At 43.4% G+C, this 14,845-nt stretch overlaps 1 protein-coding gene across 7 annotated transcripts in view; it reads right to left on the reverse strand.

Annotated features, from left to right (window-relative positions):
• The window catches only part of MYRIP (myosin VIIA and Rab interacting protein), a 557,931-nt gene that overhangs the window by 251,999 nt on the left and 291,087 nt on the right, over positions 1–14,845 (reverse strand). The window lies entirely within an intron of this gene.

Here is a 14,845-nt window from a genome sequence, read left to right on the forward strand (position 1 = left end):
CCATAGCAGAGAGCTGGATCAGAAGTGGAGCAGCCGGGACTAGAATCAGCGGCCATGTGGGATGCAGGTGCTTCAGGCCAGGGCTTTAATCCACTTCACCACAGTGCCGGCCCCCAAAATTACAGTTTTTTAAAAAATCTGATATATACTATATGTCTTAAAGTTTTAATCATATGGCTGTAAAATAAGAACTAGAAGTCAATAAACTTTTCTGCAAAATAAAAAAGTAAATAAAATGCTCTTTAGTCATGTTCTCAGTAGTAGAAAAGGTATGTCAGAGAAATATCTTAGTAATGCACATCAAAAATTACAGGAAACTGTATCTTTCAAAAATATGTATTTATTTTAATTAAGAGAGATACAGGAGAGAGAGATACACACACATACAAAAGGGGGTGGGGAGAGAGAGAGGAATGAAGGGCATGGAGAGAGAGAGAGAGAGAGAGAGAGAGAGAGAATATCTTCCATCTGCTGGTTCACTCCCCAAATGGCTTCAACAGCCAGGGCTGGACCACATCGATGCCAGGAGCCTGGAACTCCATCCCAGTCTCCCACATGGGTGTCAGGGGCCCTAGTACTTGAGCCATGTACTGATGATTTCCCAGGCACATCAGCAGGGAGCTGAATTGGAAGTTGAGCAGCCAGGCTTCAACCAGGGCTCATGTGGGGTTTTGCTGGCATTGCAGGCAACAGCTTAAGTCACTGTACCACAACGACAGCCCAGAAACCATGTTTTTAAAAATCATTTTAGGCCAGCGCCGCAGCTCACTAGGCTAATCCTCCGCCTTGCGGCACCGGCACACCGGGTTCTAGTCCCGGTCAGGGCGCCGGATTCTGTCCCAGTTGCCCCTCTTCCAGGCCAGCTCTCTGCTGTGGCCAGGGAGTACAGTGGAGGATGGCCCAATTACTTGGGCCCTGCACCCCATAGGAGACCAGGAGAAGTACCTGGCTCCTGGCTTCGGATAAGCGCGGTGCGCCGGCCGCAGTGCGCTAGCTGCGGCGGCCATTGGAGGGTGAACCAACGGCAAAGGAAGACCTTTCTCTCTGTCTCTCTCACTGTCCACTCTGCCTGTCAAAAAAAAAAAAAGTCATTTTAATGAATGGTTGTGCCCATTCATAAACATAAATGTAAGCAACCTCAAGAATCTATTAGTGAAATTAATCCAGCATGATAAAGTATGTACCAAGATAAAATGGAGTTGGTCTAAGTGATTTAAGGTTGACTCATCAGTCAACAATCATGTACACCACATTAAAATAAAAGTGGAAACTATTATGATCACTTCAACAGACACAGAAGAAGCATTTGACAAAATACAATACCCATTCCTTAGAGAAACACTAAAATCAAACACTACAAGGGAACATTCTCAGTCATATAAAACTATTTCTATTTAAAGTAATTAATAATTTATACAGGGACACGTGATATATGACAGATCTGGCTTTGAGTTCAGAGGAGTTCTGGTATTGGACATCTGGTAAACAATAAGTCGAATCAGTAACTCAACATACACACATGCAAAAATCAATTTCAAATCAATTTCAAAGGATACCACAAAAAGAGAGAAAAACAATCCAAAAACTGGAAACAAATATTTGCAACAGAAATAATTGGCATAGGATTCATATTCAGACTATAGAAAGAGTTTCCACAATTAAAACATAAAAAGACAAGCAATGGTCAAACAACAGGCAAAAGATTTGAACAGGCATAGAAAAGAAACAGAAAATGAAAAACACTCAGAATCATGCTCAATGTCATTAGTAATTACAGAACTGCAACTTAAAGGCAAACTTCATATCACTAAAATAAAAATTCAAATCAAACGTTGGCAGGAGGTAAACAATGGCATCTTTCATATGGGGATGTAGATTGGCAAAATCTTTGCAAAGCAATCAGGTTTCATTTGTAAAGCTAGAGATGAATGTACTTTAGGAACCAGCATTTTTGCCACATATATATTCCTCAGATACAACTGTGAAAATATACACCAAGAGATAGAAACTGGTTTGAATCAAGTAAAATCATATTGATTTATAAAATGCTAATTTCACATAGTTCAGCCTAACAGGAGAATTTCCATAACAATCATCTTCAAAATAGCAAAAAATAAATCCTGGAGGCAATCTCAAACATCCATAAATAGGAATAAAGATAAAACATACAATGCATTTCTTCTGTCTAATGGAATACTCCACCACTGTGACAAAGAACACACAACAGGTACAGTCGTCAACATGGGTGTCCCTAAAACCGTAGAGACAGGGAAACACACCACACGGGCAGAAAACATGTACAGCATCAACACAGTATGGTTCTTCCTACACACAGGTTCAAAATCATAAGAACTCAAAGAATATGTACTTTTAGGAATAAAGGCAACAAAACCTTGAAGAAGAAAGTGAGAGAGAGTAGAGAGAAGACATTACAGGGGATACAAACAGGGGTTTCAAAGATATCAGTAACATTCCAGCCCACTGGAAAGAGTGGTGTTGCTACTACTGCTTCTCCTTATTGTTATTAATCATTTAAGGTACTTCATACGGTATCTTTCACAAGCATATAAGGTAAAATAAACCCAAAGCTAAACAAAAATAATCTAGTGGATACAACTCATAATTAAAACAAGTATTTAAAACATTGTTCCCAAGATTTTAACCACTATTGAATTTTTTTTTTTTTTTGACAGGCAGAGTGGACATGAGAGAGAGAGAGACAGAGAGAAAGGTCTTCCTTTGCTGTTGGTTCACCCTCCAATGGCCGCCGCGGACGGTGCACCACGCTGATCCGATGGCAGGAGCCAGGTGCTTTTCCTGGTCTCCCATGGGGTGCAGGGCCCAAGCACTTGGGCCATCCTCCACTGCACTCCCTGGCCACAGCAGAGAGCTGGCCTGGAAGAGGGGCAACTGGGACAGAATATGGCACCCTGACCGGGACTAGAACCCAGTGTGCCGGTCCTGCAAGGCGGAGGATTAGCCTAGTGAGCCGCGGTGCCGGCCCACTATTGAATTCTTACTATGTTCAGATCCTTTTTCATATATATGTGTAGGAAATACATATATTCAGATCTATTTTCTAATTCCCATGAAACCCTATAGGCAATCACTTCCAGATCCAGCGGAAACCACTTACAGGTGAGAAAAGTCAATTCCACAGTTACATATTCCAAGACCATGGCAAGCCAGAGTGTGCGTCTCAGTCTGACTCGGATTCACACCTGTGCATGATATGTACACACCTCCCGTAAGATGCAAAGGCTGACTGTGAATCTTGGGCCTAAAAACTTGGTGTCTGCAGTTTCCTACCCTCTTTCAAGCAACACACAACAACTACACACTGCAGAGTCCATTTCTTGGTTGCTATTTAAACAAATACTGTCTCCTTTTCTACTGACAGTTAACAGCCATGGATTTAAAGGACAGAATAGCGTCTGTATTTCAAAGCTTTTTCCCAAATGGATTAAATATGTCTGTATGATACAAACTAATCTCAAGATGTAACTAGAAAATCACAACAGGAACTATTTTTTAAAGGAAGCATTTTTTTTCACTGTTGGGAGTTGGGGCGGGGGTGGGGTACCTAGTGCACCTGCTGATCAGCTGAAGTAAATTAGAAGAATCCATCCTTAGGCTGCAAAGATAAAGGGAGGGGCTCCGAAGTCCATGTTCAAGCCTCCCGATAGGCAGGAATAAAACAGACTAGACAGCAAAAGGAAACTGCAGCCTGGCTTCTTCCTTTCAAATACCCCATTAGACATGGTAAGGACACTTGTGGGTTTCCCAGAAACTGCTCTGCCTGTCCCTTTAACTTCCCTGCTGGCTTTTCATTTCTGAGAATTCTAATGAGCGTCCAAGAGTCTCGGTTAGTGGAAGAAGACCAGCTCTGGTCCCACCAAACCTGAAAAGGACCCATCAAGGCTGCAGGAGGAGAAAGGATTTCCGCCAAGTAGCTCTAAATGGACAAGACAGAACATAGAGAGAAAACCGGGAAATGGTCAAAGTTTCTTCCTTTCCCATAATAAACACAATTAGATCTGGGCTACGAGAGAACAGCATCACAGAGCTGGAGAAGCATCAGTGCCCATGAGTCGGAGAGGGAAGGAACCTCTCGTTTGAGGGTGAGACAGTGCAAGCCCAGGAGCGGGATGTAGATGCCCATCATCCCGGGCAGCTCAGCTGCTCCAACCTTTCCATCAGTGCTCCCATTCCTTGGTTTCTCAGCTTCCATCCAAACAGCATGGCAACAGAGAGAACACATTATAAAATTCATTGCTGATAAAATTAATATGGCGTCAACATTTAATTAGATCACCATTTCCCACAAGTGTGTTTCGCAGGTTACTGTTCTACAAAAAGCAGTCTGAGAGTAAGAGGCTCTGTGGTCTAATCAATCTGAGAAATGTTTCAAATTGCATTTCCCTCCTGGGGTTACACAGGCCTAGACTAAGAAGTCTGTCACTAAATCAGCAGTTTGATGGTGTTTTACCCTGGCTCTTGCAACACCTGCCTACCGAAACCAATTTCCTTAATAACACGCATGCCTCATAGCCAAAGAAATAGCTAACTGGGAGATTCTGCACTAAGTCAAACAAAGGATAAAAAACACCAGCAGCTTCTCTAACACGATTGTGCTATGTCACTGTTAGGCGAAATTTAGTAGAAGTTGAGGATTTTTTTTTTTTTTTTGGACAGGCAGAGTTAGACAGTGAGAGAGAGAGACAGAGAGAGACAGAGAGAAAGGTCTTCCTTCTGTTGGTTCACCCCCAAAATGGCCACTACAGCCAGCGCACTGTGCCTATCTGAAGCCAGGAGCCAGGTGCTTCCTCCTGGTCTCCCATGCAGGTGCAGGGCCCAAGCACTTGGGCCAAGGAAATCAAATGAGTACAACTTCACCATTACCAGATCAAAGCCAAGAATTGTCCATGCTACCCACACCTAGTACACTTAATATGAGGAAGTACACAGCAGGTTCTACAGTACACAAAACTTGCAAATGAAACAAACAAATCTCAGTACTAATTACACACATGGAAGAGTCAAGGACACACTCTGGAGGAGGGTCTTTACAAACACACAGTACGTTTTTGTTTTGCTTTTTATTTTTTGTTTTGTCTGTGGGTGTGCCCATGTACCTAATACAGAGAGCAAAGAAAAAGATGAAATTGTAATATCCAAAGTCCTAAAAGCAAGGAAGGGCATTTCTCTCTTTAACCATGGCTAGTTTTTGGCTAAAATGGAAATTAAATTTCTATTCCTCCCGAGGAATCTCTATTAGAATAAAATCTCCCCTCTAAGGCACTTGCTATTAGAAGGAAAAAAGAAAAAAATTTGACCAACGAAGGAATAATTAAAAAAAAAAAACTTGCAGTGCTTAGAGATCTATCAGGTGCTCAGATTCACTGACTGCATTCCCTCATTCTCAAGTGTGTTATGCCTGCCACGAACCAGCCTCTTTTCTGAAAACCGTCTCTCATCCACGCACAGGAACAGGCCTAGGGCAGACATGGTCACACCACGGGAGCACAGGTGGTTAGACCAGGGATGTCCCGTGACCCATGGTGAAGGCTTTCCTGAGAATTTAATATTGACCTGTACTGAGTGCTCACTGCGAGTATTAGGGTGTGTGAGACTAAGAGGCTGCTACACCCCTGCCTGAGAACGCCACAAAGCGTCTCCTTCATCGTTAACAAATGGTTCCTAGAAATCACACAGCTGGTCATGTTGGCCAACTGTTCCACCATTTTTTTTTTTTTACAGGCAGAGTGGACAGTGAGAGAGAGAGAGAGAGAGAGACAGAAAGAAAGGTCTTCCTTTGCCGTTGGTTCACCCTCTGATGGTCACTGCGGCCAGTGCACCGCGCTGATCCGAAAGCAGGAGCCAGGTGCTTCCTCCTGGTCTCCCATGGGGTGCAGGGCCCAAGGACCTGGGCCATCCTCCACTGCCTTCCCAGGCCACAGCAGAGAGCTGGCCTGGAAGAGGGTAACCGGGACAGAATCCGGTGCCCCTACGGGGACTAGAACCCGGTGTGCCGGCGCCGCAAGGCGGAAGATTAGCCTAGTGAGCCATAGTGCCGGCCTTGTTCCACCATTATTTACTGATGACTCTTTTCTGACACAGATAAGCCCTGAACAAGACAGATACACACACATGTGTCTCTCTCAGGATTCTCTGTCCCATCCTGTCCCGAGCTGGTGATCTGCTGACTGATCTCAAGCTGATACAACTCATGAAAATCTAGAACTGCCAGTTGCCACACATTATTTTCCTTATTAAAAATCGTTTGCCTAACATTTCCCATTTCTGTTCCCAGATAAACTTTAAAATCATTTTACCAAGTGAGGAGTAGAAATTCAAATGAATTTCTTGCTGATTGGGAAATTTAGACATTGAGTTGGGAGACAGCTGCCATCTTTATAATGTTAGGTCTTCTCATAAAGGAACTGAGAATAAGCAGACGTTTATGGAAATGGGGTGGATAACCTAAAAGTAACAGCCAGCCTCTTACTGTTCGTGCTAGTCAACTTTTTGTTATTATAACAAAACACCTGTGAGAGGAGACTTATGAAGGAAGGAGGTTTATTTTCGCTCATAGTCCAAGATCTGGTGGGCCCCCTTGGGTTAGCCATCTGGACAGGCTAGAAGACAGCAGTGACAGAGCACGGTTGAGACATCATCACACAGGGAGTCAGGAATCAGAGAAGGAGAGGGCGGGGATGAGCCAAGAGTCAGGGAGAGACAGAGGGAGAGGGAAAGAAAAACAAACATCAGAGGATTTAGCGTAGCAGGACAGCCTGATAAGCTCATCCTGGCCTGTCACCTCCTGAGCCCTGACACCCCCTTCCTGACCAGACCTCTAGGATCCAGCCCACCAGGCCACTTATTAGCCCACATCCTGCTCTCTCTTGCCCATAACCTTTAAACACATTGGATTTGTTGTTTTTATCCCACAGGCCCCTGGGGCTCTGGGCATTTGCTCATTCAGAATGAGCAAATCCTATTGATCCATCCTTGATTTCACCAACTACATTCTTCCTCATCTCCACTCCATTTTTCACTCTTCCACAACATTTTCTTAAGGTTTCTGTTACATTTTTCAGTTACAAATCTGTTTTGTTTTTATAACTAGTTTTATTCTAATTTTTAAAATGTACTATTAAAATACAGTAAAAATCCCAAGAAACGCACTGAAGCGTACAGAGCAATGAGTTTGTCATCTGATTTTATTGTCCATGTGTTTCAATCTGTAGTTAAATCCTGAAACAATTTTACGATGGCTGCCTTAAAATTCTTGCCAAAATAAAAACCTAGACCATAGGATTTTAGATGTTTTCACCATAAAGAAATGTTAAACGACTAAAGAGATAGATATATTATCCTGATTGGACATCATACAAGGTATATATGTACCAAAACATTACAGACTACCCCATAAATATGTACAATTTTTATGTCTGTTAAAAAGTTTAACAAAATGTTTTAAAAGTAAGTCAATATAGGCTGGCGCCGTGGCTCACTAGGCTAATCCTCCGCCTTGCGGCGCCAGCACACCGGGTTCTAGTCCTGGTTGGGGCGCCGGATTCTTTCCTGGTTGCCCCTCTTCCAGGCCAGCTCTCTGCTGTGGCCAGGGAGTGCAGTGGAGGATGGCCCAAGTGCTTGGGCCCTGCACTCCATGGGAGACCAGGAGAAGTACCTGGCTCCTGCCATCGGATCAGTGCAGTTCGCCGGCCGCGGCAGCCATTGGAGGGTGAACCAACGGCAAAAGGAAGACCTTTCTCTCTGTCTCTCTCTCTCTCACTGTCCACTCTGCCTGTCAAAAAAAAAAAAAAAAAAAAAAAAAGTAAGTCAATATAAAGCTTGCCAGTTAATTCCAGCATCTGCTTCATCTCAGTGTTGGTCATGATCTTCATAGTCCGTGCTATGCTGAGTGAGTTTCTACCGTATCCCGGGCAATTTGACTGTGGTGTTAAGACCAGCTCCTACTCAGATCTTTTGTCAAAGCAGGCAGTTACCATTTAATATGCAGATCCGGCCCTATTTCTGTGGATAAGAGTTCTAATGACAGTTTCATTTTCAAGACCTTTGCATTGCTGTAAGATTTTTATTACTCTTTAATTGGAGAGAAACAGAGAGCTTCTGTCCCCTGGTTCACTCCCCAAATGTCTACAATGGCCCTGGGCTAGGGGCTAAAGCCAAGAGCCAAGAACTCAACCCAGGTCTCCCCCACGGATGGCAGGGACTTAACCACTGGAGAAATCACCTGCTCCCTGCCAGAGTGCATTACCAGGAAACTGGGACTCAAATCCAGGCACTGTGAAATGAGATGTGGATACCCCAACTGGTGGCTTAACAGGAGGCCAAGCACCTGCCCCTGCTGGGAATATTTTCATCTGATTTATCTCATGCCACTGGGTTCAACGTGGTCCTTACAGAGCTACGTGAGTTAGGGAGGCTAACAGTGGGCTCCAGAGGCCAGATTTTCTGGTGTCCTTCAGTGGACTAAGGGAGCACCCATGAGTCAGGTCAAAGAGGTACCCATGGTTAGAATGCTCACGGGAGCAGGATCCTTCTTGCTGGTACAGCCGGGCCACTTGTGGTGTTTACATAGGGTGGAGGGTATGAGCCCATGGGGATGCAGAGGCTTCGAGGATGGGCACTATGGTGGTAGGATACACCCTGCCTGGGGCAGATACAGAGTTCCTCACATCCCAGAATCCTCCTTACTATGGCTCAGCACACATTAGAGTCTCAGACCCAGCTGGGGAGGAAGGAGCTTCTGCTGCCCACTTTTGTAGGACCCCCCAGTGAACACCCACTGGCTCCTGGCACTGCTATGTCAGAGCTGGGGAAGTGCTGAGCCTGCAACACCTTCTGCTACCGGGTGAGGCGTCCTAGGACACCCGGGCACTGCACTGCTGCTCCAGCCCTGGGGTCCCAGGCCACTTTCCCTCTCTTCATCTTTCAGAGCTTTCCCTTAGCTTAGCAAGTCCAGAATCTGATGGGGAATCAAGCAGGCTGGAAACACAGGGAACCCTGGAGGCCTGCTTATGTCTTACAGTTCTTTTGCTCCTGAATATTTCTTCTATTTCCTCTTGCACTTCGTAATTTTTTTAAACGTATGCTGCGATTGCAAACATTGAAGTCTATGATTAAGTCACTTTCCCCTAGAGAGGATACATGTCTGCTTCTGTCAGGTGCCTACAGCACCAGTAAACTGAACGTGCATTAGCAATTTCAGATCCGAGACCATGTGAAGCCAAGTTGCAGAAGCTTTGATTTGATTTCCCATTCTAGAAAGTGCAAAATCTATTCTGAGCACCTCTCCTTCTTTTCTATGGATGGAACAGCAGTTACTTTACTTAAATGAGTTTAAAAAACAAACATTGTGATGCGCCTGAGTGCATAAGCAAACAGCCATGGGAAAGCCATCCCAAAACAAAACTATACAATTACTCAGAGCATCCATTCTGAAACTGAGGACACAGCGGGGAAAATTCACGTGCAAATACATCAACCACTTCCTGCTTCAGGGAACAGATATGCTTCTAACTGGGCATAAACCCAGAGGTCTTTGAACTGTGAAGGGTAACTCCATGCATCACGCATGATGTACTGTTCACTGGAAACGAGCTAATAAAAAAAGGAGAGAACAAGCAGACGCCTTGTTGAATTCTCATAAATCAGATACAACATAAGGTACCAAGGACTAAATTTAGCACAAAAAAATGCTTCTAGTTACACTTATTGGATTAAAACATTTCATTTTCTATGCTGTCTCCAAAAACTGTATACCAAGACTGCAAAATACCTGTAAAAGATCATTTCAATAAACAACTCAAGGACAAAGAAACAAGAGAGGAAATGACAGGGAGATGAGTGATATCCACAGAATTTGCAAGATGTGAAGTTCACAGATAAAGGATGACTGACTGGGCCAAGCAAAATAAAATGAAATCCAAGCCTACAGAGCAGAAAGGTAACAAGATCATGCCCATTTGATCCACAAAAGCCAAAAGGTTGGGAAAAAAAAAAAAAAACAGGGAGCACCAGGGTCCTCCTCAGCGATCACTCAGGAGCGACAGAGCTGGAGAAGAAGCTGTGGGTGCAGAGACTCCAGGCACAGCAGAGGGCACAGTGCAGTCACAGTAAGAACAAGAGGATTCATTTAAAATGTGCACCGAGAACCCTGAGGCCTCCCAAGCCCCATGCTCGGCTTCCTAGCTAGTACACTCACACACACCTGAGCAGGAGACCACGAGAAAGGAAAAACCAGAGGGCTCCAATGCAGAGCAGGGGAGGTGCTAACATTGGACTCTCCCAGCCGGGGAAGCAGCAAGAGCACAGCCTGATTTATCCTATAGTGAAGTCTACACGTCAGTCACACACACACACACACGCATGCAGCTTCCATATGGAGCAAAGCAGTATATTGCTTTACTTGCAAACAGCAGTCAACAAAGATGAGGAAACCTGTGTTATGAGGGAGGAGGGAGAGAAGATGATGCAAAATTAAAAACAAACACTTGGCTGGTGAACAAGAATAAACTCATGGAAACTGCAAACATGATCATGAACATGAAAGATTCAATGGAAACCTCGAGGAAGAGTGGCAAGCTCCCAGAAAACAGAAGAGACAGAGAGATATAAAATCAAAGACTAAGGAAATTGAAGGAGGCAGAGAACGGGAAAATGGATGGGAATAAATTATCAGGAAAAAAAAAAGAACAGCAAAATTTCCCGGATCTGAGGAGTAAGTTTCAGATGAAAAATGACTCACTGAGTGTCCAAAAAGGTGAACCAAAAATGACCCATGTCAGGAGTATTAGAACCTTGGATAAATGATGATAAACAACTAAATGTGCTACTATTCATTGCATTCTGTGAGAAAAGACCCACTTAAATATTTACATGGATTGTTCTACTTAATCATCACAAACCTGAGGAGATACCATGATTATTTCCCATTTTGCAAATGAGTAAGTGGAAGCCAAGGGGGCCAAATAATCTGTTCAAGGTAACACATCTACAAAGGAGGAGATGAACACCACATCTGCTTCTGCAGGGGGCCTCTGAGCATCGGGATCGCCCAGTTGCTGGAACATGGCCAAATGTTCCTCACTGAAGGAGCAGCTGACTGAACTTGGGGCCACGTGTTCCTTGGGAAATTATGCAGCTACTAAAAAGGAGTTATTTCAACTGAGCCCCAGTCATAGCAAAGTAGCCTTATTCAGAGTGGCCTTCCTGCAGATAACAATTGTAAGCAATGGAACATGCAAAGATAGCTACTTACTGACACCACAGAGCAGCCAAAATAAGACAGAAGTTGGAGGGATCTGGCCCTGGAGAAAAGAGAAGCACACTCACAGGGTTACACCTGTGGTGCTACACCTTCTTCAGTGACAGCAGTTGTCAGTGAGTGTGCAGCAGAATGATTAGACCCCTGAAGTATCAGGAGGAGGAGCTCAACTTGGTCAGAGTGGCTGGCAATCAAGGCGGTGAGGGAACCCAGGAAGGAAGAAGTCTCACAGGTGAACTCCAAAATCGACCTCTGAATGCCATTTAAATCCTTGGTTGGCCCCAAAACTGTGAAGGGGTGGGAAATTTTTCAAGGAGCCCAGTTTTAAAGCGATACATGGAATAATGAAAAAATATGAGCAGAGATTTCATGTGCTGTCCTTCAGAGCGAAGAGGATTGTGAAGTCTGTGTCCCGCCAACCGAGAGTGTGTTAATAAATGCCTCAAGGTTTCCTTTGAAACCAAGGAAGAGCTATTCCCTACAAGTAAAGACTAACTCCAGGATTAACGTATCTGCCTTATGTCTTAGGCGAAAACCTGAAAACATTCTTTCCTTAAAAAAAAAAAAAAAAAAGAAAAAAGAAAGTAAATCCAAGTTCTCCAAAATCAAATACAACTGCCTTAAAAAACCCAGCACTCTTGAGAAGAAAACTACAGAATTTCTACAATAAAACTTTCACAATGTCCAGTAAACAATCAACAATCGCTAGACATGTGAACAAATAGGAAATAGTCACCCAAAACAAAAAGAAACAGGAAAGAGGCCCTGAGATGTTAGGATTAATAGATAAAATTAATAGATAAAAATAAGATATATATAAAAAACAAAGATAACTAAATTTACGTTCTATATATTTAAAACAAAAGGATTCAAATGATAAAGGGGAATGTAGGAAAATATATCAAATATTTTAAAAGCAGAAATTGCAATATTTGTATCAAACTCAATGTTCTACAACAGATTTCAATTGATGACCTGCATACTTTAAGAAGGAAACAAATTTGGAAAGCATACATTTGGCCAGCGCCGCAGCTCAATAGGCTAATCCTCCACCTAGTGGCGCTGGCACACCGGGTTCTAGTCCCGGTCAGGGCACCAGATTCTGTCCCGGTTGCCCCTCTTCCAGGCCAGCTCTCTGCTGTGGCCAGGGAGTGCAGTGGAGGATGGCCCAGGTGCTTAGGCCCTGTACCCCATGGGAGACCAGGAGAAGCACCTGGCTCCTGCCTTCGGATCAGCATGGTGAACAGGCCGCAGCGCGCCAGCCATGGCGGCCATTGGAGGGTGAACCAATGGCAAAAGGAAGACCTTTCTCTCTGTCTCTCTCTCTCACTGTCCACTCTGCCTGTCAAAAAAAAAAAAAAAAGCATACATTTGTTGGTATCTCCTTTTTACATTGTTTAGTATAAATAAAGCTTTAGAAAGCATACATACGAATAGACCTCTTTAAAAAAAGGGGGGGGCGGTGCTGTGGCATGTTGGTAAAACCATCATCTGCAGTGCCAGCATCCCACTGGGCACCAGTTTGAGTCCCAGTTGTTGCACTTCTGATCCAGCTCCTTGCTGATGCACCTGAGAAACAGCAGAGGATGGCTCAAGTCCTTGGGCCCATGCACCCACAAGACAGACCTGATGAAGCTCCTGGCTTCAGCCAGACCCAGTCCAAGCCTTTATGGCCATTTGGGAAGTGAACCAGTGGATGGAAGACCTCCCTGTCTCCTCCTCTCTCTGTGTAACTCTTTCAAATAAATAAACAAACCTTAACAATAAAAAAAAAACTTGATTATGATCAATTGTGAACTGAAATTGATCACTTGCAGAAGTGAGATGGCATTGGCACATGCCACCTTGATGGGATTGAATTGGAATCCCCTGGTATGTTTCCAACTCTACCAATTGGGGCAAGTCAGCCCGAGCATGCCCCAAATTATACATCTCTTCCCTCTCTTATTCCCACTCTTATGTTTAACAGGGATCACATTTCAGTTAATTTTCAACACTTAAGAATAACTGTGTGATAATTACAGAATTAAACCAGTCATATTAAGTAGAACAGACAAAAAAAAATGCTATGAAAGGACTAAGAGTCAAAGGGAGCACATAAACAAGTCTAGTATCTGCTAACACCAACCGATAGAATAAATAAAGGGGAGAGTGATCCAACATGGGAAGTGAGATACTCAGCAGACTCATAGAATGGCGGATGTCCTAAATAGCACTCTGGCCTCAGAATCAGCCCTAAAGGCACTCGGATCTGGCTGAAAAGCCCATGAGAGTATTTCAGGCATGGAAAGCCAAGACACTCTGGCAAAAAGATCTCTGTGAGTGAGATCCCAGTGGAAAGAACAGGTCTTCAAAGAAGGAGGTGCCTTTCTCTGAAGGGAGGAGAGAACCTCCACTTTGACTATGACCGTGTCTAAACAAGATAAGAGTCGGAGAACTCAAGGGGCTTCCATAGCCTTGGAAACTCATAACGGGTGCATAGGGAGATTACTGATGCCATAAACAGGAGTGTCAATTGGTAAAGTCAACAACAGGAGTCACTGTGCACTTACTCCTCATGTAGGATCTCTGTCCTTAACGTGCTGTACACTGAGGCTTAATGCTATAACGAGTACTCAAACAGTATATTTCACTTTGTGTTTCTATGGGGGTGCAAACGACTGAAATCTTTACTTAATGTACACTAAACTGATCTTCTGTAAAAAAAAAAAAAAAAGAAAGAAATGATCAATTCCCAACTTGACTCTCACTGGGATTAAACATGACAATAGGTCTGATCTGATTTCATCATCATTTAAAAAAAATCATCTATTATTTTTCACTTTATGTTTCTGTGTGGGAGCAAACTGTTGAAATCCTTACTTAAGGTATACTAAGCTGATCTTCTGTATATTAAGATAATCGAAAATGAATCTTGATGTGAATGGAAGGGGAGAGGGAGTGGGAAAGGGGAGGGTTGTGGGTGGGAGGGACGGTATGGGGGGGAAGCCATTGTAACACATGAGTCGTACTTTGGAAATTTATATTCATTAAATAAAAGATTAAAAAAAAATGAAAAAAAAAAAACTTGATTAATGAACCTCCAGGATCAAAGAAATACAAAAATGTTTAATGAAAGCTTCTGAGTGTCCCTGGTGTGAGACAACTGCAGGCACATTCACAGGATACAACTGCCTGTAGTTGAGTGTCTGGTTTCCGTAGTGTAGTGGTTATCACGTTTGCCTCACAACTGCCTGTAGTTGGTTCAGCTTTTGCTATGTATTTTGTATATATCAGATGAATAAAATGCTTTGCACTTAGCAAGGACTTCTTACTATGCTCTTTATGTAAATACTACCTGAAACTACTTTTAGAAAGTTAAAAAGTCACTCTAGATAACTCAGATATACACCTTGCAACATCATCACATCCTCTGAAAACATTGTCTCCACTGGCCGAACATGCAGGTCTAACGCTAATCGTCAACTATTAACAGTAACAGTGGTGAACAGGGTGGGATGTGTTTTTGTGTTTGTGGGAGGCTTGGCTTTAAATTCTCTCAAGAACTCT

Source organism: Oryctolagus cuniculus, chromosome 10 (assembly GCF_051225735.1).
Source record: "Oryctolagus cuniculus isolate XC-2025 breed Fujian yellow rabbit chromosome 10, ASM5122573v1, whole genome shotgun sequence".
Taxonomy (NCBI): Eukaryota; Metazoa; Chordata; class Mammalia; order Lagomorpha; family Leporidae; genus Oryctolagus; species Oryctolagus cuniculus.